Source organism: Coturnix japonica, chromosome 11, assembly GCF_001577835.2.
Source record: "Coturnix japonica isolate 7356 chromosome 11, Coturnix japonica 2.1, whole genome shotgun sequence".
In the NCBI taxonomy this organism is placed as follows: Eukaryota; Metazoa; Chordata; class Aves; order Galliformes; family Phasianidae; genus Coturnix; species Coturnix japonica.
The window spans coordinates 7,390,238-7,400,237 of NC_029526.1; the positions used below are offsets into that span (position 1 = coordinate 7,390,238).

The 10,000-nt window shown below is 39.8% G+C and overlaps 1 protein-coding gene across 13 annotated transcripts in view; it reads left to right on the forward strand.

The window, feature by feature from the left end:
- The window catches only part of ZNF536 (zinc finger protein 536), a 315,331-nt gene that overhangs the window by 36,018 nt on the left and 269,313 nt on the right, over positions 1-10,000 (forward strand). The window contains exon 1 of one of the 13 annotated variants that reach the window (XM_032447027.1): positions 7,743-7,838. The exons of the other annotated variants lie outside the window; for them this stretch is intronic. The gene's annotated coding sequence lies outside the window, so the exon portion shown is untranslated. Of the gene's footprint in view, positions 1-7,742; positions 7,839-10,000 lie in introns of those variants that run through there. 13 annotated transcript variants of the gene reach the window in all.

The following is a 10,000-nucleotide window of genomic DNA, read 5'->3' on the forward strand; positions in this document are numbered from 1 at the left end:
CAACAGTTCTAATTTCTTACGTGTGGTGGTGTAGTTTAGAACTTGTGCGTTGGGTTGCAGTATAAAGCTTATTGGAAACATTTAAGCATGCTTATGCTGCAGTGAAAGTACTCCTCAGCGCTTTTGTTTCTTTATTTAGACTTCTTCCATTTGAAAATGGACAAAGTGAACGTGAAGGATGCTGCTGCTGATGTTGTGCTGCATGAGCGTGCAGAGGTCCGGTACGCTGACTGAAAAGAAACCAAAAATCAGACTTTTGGGGAAAGAAATTAAGGACAGGAGGGAAACTTTGGAGTTCTGTAACTATTGAATGCTGCAGTGAGATTGTAGAATTTGAAAAAGTTGAACGCATGTGCTTCTGCAGGAAATCTGCTCCCTACCTTCCGTTCTCTTTCATCTAGCTGCTCTTTAAATTACTACAGCAGGAATGAACTAAGATCTTCAGGAGTACAGGAGCAATTCTGTGCCTACTTTCAATGGTTCCAGGCTTAACTTCCATAAAACAGCTAAAAGATGTAAGTGCAGGTAGTGTTTTGCTGCTGCTTTTTATGGGGGCTGATTTAATCTTTAACACGATCCATGAAAATGCTTTAAACAGATCTTGATTTCAGTTTCAACGGTGTCTGCAATGCAGGAATGATTTGTTGGAATCTTGTTCTATGAGACATCCTCTGAGGGACTTTTAATACTTTTCCCCTTCATCAGGATATCAATGAAATTGTCTGGACTGCAGTTAACGATATATTTCAAATTTAAGCCTAGTCTGTTGGGATAGGTGGCAAGGGGACAAGTCATGTGCTCAAAGTAGTGTGATATTTATCCTGTGTTCCTCATAGGCTGAGCTTATCCCACACCATGGCAGGCAGCCCAGCTCAGCAAAAGCCATTTCCACTTCATTTCTCAATGTCTGATTTTGCTTCCATTGAAGTTAATGGCAACACTCCCACTGTCTTCAAGAGCAGAGGGATCAGATATTCAGGGAGGCTGGCTACACTTTTAGTGCTTTCATCTACTTGGAAGTCAAATTTTATACTTAACTTCTTTTAATCTTTTGGAAAACTTAAGATTTACTTATTTTCTCTGAGCTCTTCTCTGCAGCCCGATGTTACAAGTTTCTGTGAGTTCACTAGTTGATGGGAACTTGTCGCTGGTATTTTATATTTCGGATCGTATAATTTTTGCCTTAATGTGAAAATAGAAGTATATATGTATATATTAATGATCAGATTTTGTTGCTGTTCTTTAAATCATTGCAGTCTTTCTGTGGAGATAAACTTTTGTTAACAAGGGTCTTAATAGGAGTAGCCATACATAATTATTTGTGTTAATGAAATACTTGGCTGCATTTATGGTCCATTCGGAAACAAGTATGAGTCTGATAGAGACAAATATGTTTTTCAGAGTGGATTTACATACATTTATGGATTAGAATCAGGCATTCCTCCTTTTATAGTCAGTGTAAGTTTAACTAGGTTAAAAGGTTTTCCTGAATATTCATCCAGACGTTTCTTTTGAAATAAGCTTCTGGTTTAAGTTTTGCACAAATTAAAAAGTACATAAAAACTGGAGGAGGAGAAGAGAAACGAGTTGAAAAGAAATGAAGAACTAAGTATATTTAAGTTTTATGGCTTACAAACCCCCAAATTTCAGAGCTTTGCAAAATTAAAAGGTTAGCTATGAATAACCACAATCAAATCTTTTCTTTTGTCCATATTAATTCAAATGAGATTGCTCCATATTGACTTCTAATGCTAAAAGGCCACCCATCATGGAATCCCTGCAGCCAATGAAGCAAGCAAGTGAATGCTTTCTTAAATGATGCTAATCAGTCCAGAGAGGCCTGCCCTCTATCCCCATCAGTATTCTGTAATTCAGATGTGCTGATAACCTGAAATTGAATGTGTCAGTATGCAGACATGTGAAGAAAAAAGGAAACTAAAAGGCAAAAAAGGCAGCTATAGAGACAATGCCCGTTTGATTTTTTTCTTTTTTTTTTTCTTCCAAGTGAAGAATAAAAGGAATAGTTGGTAGTTGTTCTCAAATGCTTACTGAGAGCTGTAAAAGAAAATACATAAAATTCATAAGCAGGCTAGACGTTCCGTTTCCAATCCGAGAGGAAATAATAAAAACAAAAACCCAAAGCAACAAATCCCAATCCTCAAAATAAAATTCATCCGCTTTAAAGAGGGCTCTTTTACCCTTCCGGTAGCGTGCAGGAGGAGTCAGTTGCTATCTCTTATAAATCTTGTTTTTTTCCAACTTTAGATTTCAGCTGTTCTGTATCACATCTGGCTTAAATTTTGAACAGACACTTTCATGTCAGATGCAGATTTTCTTCCAAAGAGTGACATACGTTTGCTGTTGGTATTAGACACTGTTCTATCAAAAATAGATTGATTTCTTCTTCTTTTTTTTTTTTTCTTTTTTTTCTTTTCTAACTTCCCTTAGCATAAGAAAGATTTAACTTTCTGAAATAATTCTTGCAGAAACTTTGGATCTAATGCTGCGTGTTTTGCATGTGGAAGGGGCAGGCATAGCTCTGAAGGCAGAAGTGGATTGTTAAGAGTGGATTGTCCTTTAAGAATTTAGCAATGGAAGGTATTTTCTTCACTAGCAGTTTCTGTCACAGATTTAATGGAGAAATGATAATAATGGTGATGTTCAGGTAGATACTGTGATGCTGAGAGATTTGTTTGTTAACCAGCTGGTACTTATGCCATTTTCTTATAGAATCATTAAGGTTGGAAAAAACCTGTAAGACCATCTAGTCCAACCATCCATCTACCAACAAAACCCTGAATACTCCATCTACCTTTTCCTTGACTGCCTCCAGGGACAGTGACTCCACTGTGTCCCTGGACAGCCTCCTCCAGTGTCCAACCACTGTTTCTGAGAAGTTTTTCCTAATTTCCAACCTATCATCCGAGTTGGAAAACAAAATGCTCTGGTCTGTGATCTGTGGTGCTAGTGAAAACCATCTAGTTTTTTTCATCAGTAGGTCACAAAGTGTGTGAGAGTATCGCCATCTAATAATAGGAAATAGACAACCTGTCCCAGTTCTTGATGTCCCCTGGTTTAGTGTTCTCTGGACTTCATCACTGTCTACCAGGGTATGAAGCCAGCCCTTCGTGCTCTGCCCCATAACCTCTCTGTCCTCATTCCTTGCAACCATCAGATGTGCATGGACTGGCTGCCCCACTGCCCACAGGGTTGGTCCAGGGCCACAGGCTCTCCTGGCTTGGAGTGTGTATGTGGGCATGGATATATACGTCGTATGAGTGGATAGTTGAGGGAGCTGGCTGAAAAATTAACAGAAGTTCCCATCTTAGGAATGTCATTCTGCCTGCTATTGTAAGGCACCTGTGGAACTCTGCAGAACTTCTTCTAGACACAATTATTTAAAGTTACTATGGAATGCTAATCTTACTTGCTGGAAAATTGTGTTCTCTTTTAGTTTTCCAGTGTGCTTCTCAGGCTAGTCTAAAACAGTTTCCATGGGCTTTGCTAAACAGCTTTGGCCTCCAGAGGGTTTTGGTGTGCACTTTGTGTTAGCGCGCCTTGTATGGTTTCTGTGCTTGCTGCGTTTGAACAGAAGAGGAGTGAGGCTTCCAAAACTCACCAGCTTTGCTCCCTGCTTGGCCGGCTGGTTTCTGTTGAGTTGTGAGCATGGCAGTAAATTCCTTATGGTTGGTGGAGAGGTTCCCATTGACTTGCATGCCCATGGCCTGATGATCCCACCATTAGCCTGATTTTCAGTATGCTGAGACCTGCAGCTTCTGTTAATCAGTGGGATCTAAGTGTAATTAGCATTTATGAAGGGACCACTCAGACGCGCTGCTGCCACAGCTTTCCAAGTCTGTTGATGGAATGGAAAGAGACCAAGAACCTCACCCTGTTCTCCGTCCCCGTCTGCCACTGGGAGATTAGAAGGCTAGCCTGAGCAGGATGGGAACGACAGCCTGAATTTTAATTATTTATGTGTGCACTTCTCTTATATCTTTTCCTTGCTTGGATATTTCGTCTTACCTTAAAAATATTTATTTGAAATTGTCAGTGATCAAAGGATGAGAAACAACAGAGCTAGATTTGTTTTTTTTTTTTTTTTTTTTTTTTTCTTTAGAGTAAATTGGAGTGTCAGGATAATTCTTGTGTATGCAAACTTTACAAGATGAAACCAAACATTACATCCTTAAGCTTCATCGTAGAGGGTTAAAATGAACGTATATATAATCATATTTAGCTGCTGTGAGAATTAAAAGATACCGGTATATCTCGTTTTTAATTCAAATTAACTGATTTTTACTTGATCATTTTATACACACACATACACACACACACACTGCCTCACAAGCACACGTCTGTGTACTGAATTGATAAAGAAAGAACTCTGGTTAAATAATCCACTTTTGTCTGACAACGGAATCAGTTATAGAGGTGCAAATATGCAGAAAGCTATTTGGAAATGCATCCTCGTAGTTGTCAGGTTTTATTATGCAGGAAGGTGTCATGTTTGTTACGAAGCTGAGTGCAGATGGCAGAGTGGAAGAAATGGATCACTAATTTTAACAATGATTAATGAACAGAGATAGAAAATGAATTACATTGGACTATCGGAGGCAAGAAATATTTTTGAGAAAATTTTGACTCATCTGCTGTGCTGTTCTCTGTAAATTATTTTCTGAAATTCTATATGTTGTCAACAGTTGACTGCATTTTCCATTACTGTCTATTTCTGTTCTTAAGTACTTTTGTGTTATTAGGGATACATAATTTCAAAATACCAATACAGTCCTGATTACTTAGAGAAAATATATGTAACAATATGAATGTTCCAAAGGCTTTGGCCACAAATGTCCTGTTTTATAATACTTTCTAATTCGTCACTATTTTATTACTACATTAGAAATATTTAGTTCAATTCTATTATTATTTTTAATGAAAGAGGTAGCTGCAGCAAAGGAATAATTCTGTGTTTAGAAAATAAGGAGAATTGTAGACACAAAGTTAACAACAAAACGCAGCCAAGTGGCTTAGCGTGGTTTTAAGCTTATGGTGCTGATTCCACCATTTGTGATTTCACAGTCTAACCGGGAAAAACATACACACAGCTGCTTTTTAAATTGCTGCCAGCCACGTGCTTCCCTGTAGCTCAGTGGGCGCAGGTCCTCCCTGCACTCTGTGGCCGCTCCGCACATCCCTGGCAGTGGGGGAGCAGGAGGCAACCCCAGCTGAAATGCAATGTTGTTGATCCTTGTCTTAAAACCCATGTGTCTCCCCAGCTAAGCAGGGCACCTCTCAGCTCCGCTGTGAGAGCTGGGGGACTTGCCTGTCTTCACGGGGGGATTAGTTCTGCTTGGATGAGCTCTGTTTGCACCCCCTTCACTCCAATATTAAAATCATATTAAAATAGAGGAGAAATGTGGTGGATGAAACAGCATTAAAACCCTTGTTGGTTGTTCGGAGGTCCAGAAGCTGAGGTGCTGTGTCTCTGCTGGTCTCCTGGGGCTTTGTAGGCTCCAGGGCTGGGAGGTCACCAATTGTGTAGTTATGACCACTGGAAGGTGGAGGTTATACTCATCCTGTGTCTCTGGGGTGTGTTGTTTTGGTGATCATCATGTTGGCAAGCTTTGGTAATTCATTGGCAATGATGCTTAATTGCATTGCTGCCACCTCATGCCACATGTGAAGCACAGCTGAGACTTCTTGAGCAGGTTTTGTTCAGGCAGGGAAGTGTCCCTTTTCATGTTTGATTTGAGTTTGGCCAGTCATGTCCCATTAACCATGTATGGTAGGTGACTGTACTTCATACCACTGTGGAGACCTCCTCCTGTTTGATGCTTTATGCTAACATAGTTGTCTGTATTTTCTGGTGTTTAAGGATCTGGTCCTTTTACTCTTGTGAAGAGCTCATTCAAGAAACCTCATTGACTTCAAGGAGACTGTGCACAAAAAGAGTGCTTTACAGGATTTGGTCTTAGGCAAGCAGCTGTTTCTGGAGAGTATCCACTTCTCTGTACATGGAGTAATTCTAAAGATTGCTGGTTGTTGTGTGAAAGAATGCATCCAATGCATCCAATAATTCTTGGGGTAGGTTAAAATTATTAAATAACTGCAGAAAATAAATCACTTCTGGGGAGAGTGTGCAGTTTCAGGCTATGGTAGGAGATGGAGCTCCTTAAGGAGATGTCTTAGTCTTGTGCGCAAATAAGTTCTGTGTCCATTGTCTCTTAGACCAGCGTTGCGCTCAGTCCTGTTGCTGCAAAGTGAATGGCAGTTGTGATTTTTAAACTTCAGAAGTTGCAGAGGAAATAATGCTTGAGAACTTCAGGCTGAGGTTTCCAGAAGCTTTAGTTGTAAATGCAGGTATGTAAGATGCTTGTGAATGATTAACTCTATCTAAGACATGCTTACGTTTGCGGAAATACTTGAAAAATGCTCTTCAAAATACATCAGGAAAGATTCTTCTGTAGCATTTTAGGCCTTGGAATACATAAACTAACTCAGAGTCATCTGAACTTTATCATCAGCTTGCATCTGTGACCAAGATTTAAGATGTCTTCTCAATTCTGTTTCAAGATGTGCTGTAATCTTGCTAGAAGCTGTTAAGTGAAGAATTTAAGTGACTCCATGAACGACTCTAACTCGAGTATTTTGCATGTAATTATAGTCCTGATGGGAACATACTTTAGAAAAACAACTACTGGAACAATATGAGTCCTGCTCAGGTTACCTAGCATATGCTAAACACTGAGAAAACATACACTGTGCTTTAGCGAACAAGGCAGGGAAATGCTCCTGGGAGCCAATTTAGAATGTGACTTAAGGCAAGCATGGCGCTTTGTGTCTGTTTCTTTTGGCAAACTACGAGTAGTAGAGCAGTGGTGGTAGCAGCTGGAATTCCCTTTTAAGCCCCAGAGGTGGCTGTGAGTGTATAGAGACCAGTCTGGACCTGGGTGAGGATGGGTCTGTGTTAGCTGTGGACCTTGCCTTTGTTTGCAGAAATCAGCATCACTCCTGTACACCTTTCTTCCACTTGTCCTCACATGAGCATGGCGAGGTGGAACCTGGACAGAGGTGCATCAGGCAAAAAGAGGCTTTGGCTGCTACTCCAAGAGTGCTATTTTCCACATCAGCAATGAAAAATTGGAAGGCTTTTCTCTCTTTTTTTTTTAATATGGGATCAATATGTATGCAGTGAAGTGGCTGTGGGATCAATGTGCTGATTTAGGTTTTCAAAATTTCTTGTTTGATAGTGCAGTCATATACAAAGATGTGGTTTTGTACCTATTGAGGTGTTATTTAGCTGAGTGTTGGAAACATCACAGACATGAGGGTATGGGTGCAAATAAAAATCCTCTGTGGTCTTTCTTAGACCTCAAGCGGCTCATCTTAATTTTTTATGGCACCCTATTAGTTGGAGCTAATGCAAGTAACCTTAACTAAATTTTGCTTCACCGTTCTATTAAAAGAAGGAAGCACAATAAAAACCCCTGTTTCCCAGACATTTGTTCTGTTAGTGTGACACGTGCAGCATTGCAAAACGTTGGCAGGACTGATTCCTTGGTCTTCACTGTGACCTCACAATACTTGGGCAGAGGAGCTGGGTCTGTACTGGCATTGCCATTTCAGTGCTTTTTTTTCTTCTTAACTTACTCTGTATATACCATGCTGCAAGATTCAGAGCACTTAACACATTTACTTAATATGTACATGCAAACAAAGGTGCATATACATATACATAAGGTGTGTGTATATATATATTTAGTATTAATACTAATGTGAGCTTTACCATGATTTAGAGGATATCCAGGAGGCCTGTCATACTTCTATTACTTCAGGTAAATAACTGATTGACCTTTGTGGTGTGCTGATACTTCACTAATCAGAACCTGAAATCTGTATAACAACACTTCATTTACTTGATAGACAAAAGAACAATTGCACTTGAAGTAATGTGATTTCTAAATAGACACTGCCTGTCAAAAATAAATGCATTAGAAGTAAAATGTAGCTCAAGGAGACAATTAGCAAACAGAGGTGACACTGTAAACAGGTGCACCCATTATTCCCAAAGCTTGTGGCAATATATTCACATCTTTTAGACTGATGGAAGATCATGTGACAGTTTGGTGAATTATCTATCTGTATCATCTGACTGATGAAGCCTGCTGCAGTTGCAGATCATTTAAAAATGCATCTCACAAATTACATGGTAGCTGGGAAGAAATGCAGGTTTTTCCGAACAATGCTTTTCTAAAGCTATGTGCCGGAATACCTAATTTTTCTTTGAAAGGATGTAGACCATTTCATTATGCTATGTATACAGTCAGTTAAGGTTGTGCAAATTCATTACAATGTTTGTTAATCTATAAAACATTTTCTATTCTGGTTTTAGTGACATTGAATATTTTTTTATGTGCTATTTCTGAAACATTTTTCCCTATGAGCTGAAAGGGAATAACACGGTTTTTGTATAGACTTCTTAAATCGCTACTTACCAAGGAAGATTTGAGATGAGAACATTTGACCTACATCTTTTAGTGGGTTATTGGATTTTTATTTTTTTTTTAAGACAGAAAATGTAAAACAAACAAGAAAGAATCTATAAACAAACTCCCTCTTTCTTTCTCTGCTGGGCTGCGATGAGAGCAGTATCACTTATGAAATGTCCTCTTATGTGATGTGGTGAAAACTGCCTCAGATGGTGTTTTGTAATTTGATGCACTAACAAGATAGTTAGAAATGAAAAATGCATTTCCCAAGCTATCGTTTCGTAAGTATATTTTATTCTCTTTAAAACTGAATTGATGATTGTCTCAGTAGAAGCAGAGCTCGGTTGCGTATCAATGGATTGTTGTTCTTGATGACAACAAGGATCTGACAGGACACCCTTAGTACTTGACCATATTGTTTTTTATTGCTGACTTCAATTATGGTTATAATTTGAGGCGCTCCTATGGAACTACATACATCATAAAGCTGTCTTGTGTTATTTGGCAAATACCTGTTACCAGCTGCTGAGATGCTTTTGGATGAGAATTCGAGATTTGCTTTTTCCCTGTGCTTTTCCATAACAACGTCTTTCATGCAACACCTATCATAAAGTGCACATCAGTGAAGAAAAAGATTTGAATCTTCCAAGCAACTGCTTAACAATGGGCTCAGTCCTGCAGACCCTGTAACTTTTGCTGCTAATTGCACTTACAGGCCTGAAAGTTGAAATGAATTGATGTAGTCCTTCAGAAGAGTCTCAGGTTGCTTATTTTTGGAGTTTTCATAGTAACTGTTTTATATCATATGACTGAAAACTTGGTTCATAATAGGTATTTTAAATGGTGTTGAGAGTGGGCTGCTCCTGTCTGCTTGCCCAGTCCTAGATCATTGTGTAGACAGTAGTGCAAGGGTATCATCTCACTCATTTCCCCTTCTATAGTAAGCTGATACCATCCCTGTTGATGTAACGTGCTATTGAAATGATGTGCAACCAGGATTTAGCAGATGCTGTCTTCAGGGAAGCGACTGGTTCTGGGAGGGGGCTGCTCCCAGTACTCCTCGACTTGGCTGACAGGCCTTGTCCTTCAGTTCAGGGCAGGAGTGGAGGTGAAGGTGAAGGATGGGCTTCCTGCATTGCCCAGCTGCATTGCAGTGTGCCAATTTTGACTATTTTAAGGTCAACAATGAAGATTAGGATTGAATTTCTTAACAAACATAGCAAAAGTTGAAGGATGTGGGATATCTGTGGGGCTGCTAGTTCAGGTGCTCAGCTGGTGGGAGTTGGAGCCTAAAGCCTGGATGGCCTTTCAGGACATGTCTTTGCATAAAAACTCAGTTTTTTTTTCTGGACAGTGAATGCTGAGCAGTTGCCCAGGGAGAGCAGCTCCAGGATGATGAGCTGTGGATGCTGGAGACATCGGCTGTGCTCCACTTTGCACTTGGCTGCCTCAGGGGATTGGCAGGTGGGGAGGGAGAAGAACAGAGGAGGGTTTCTTGCTCTTTGATT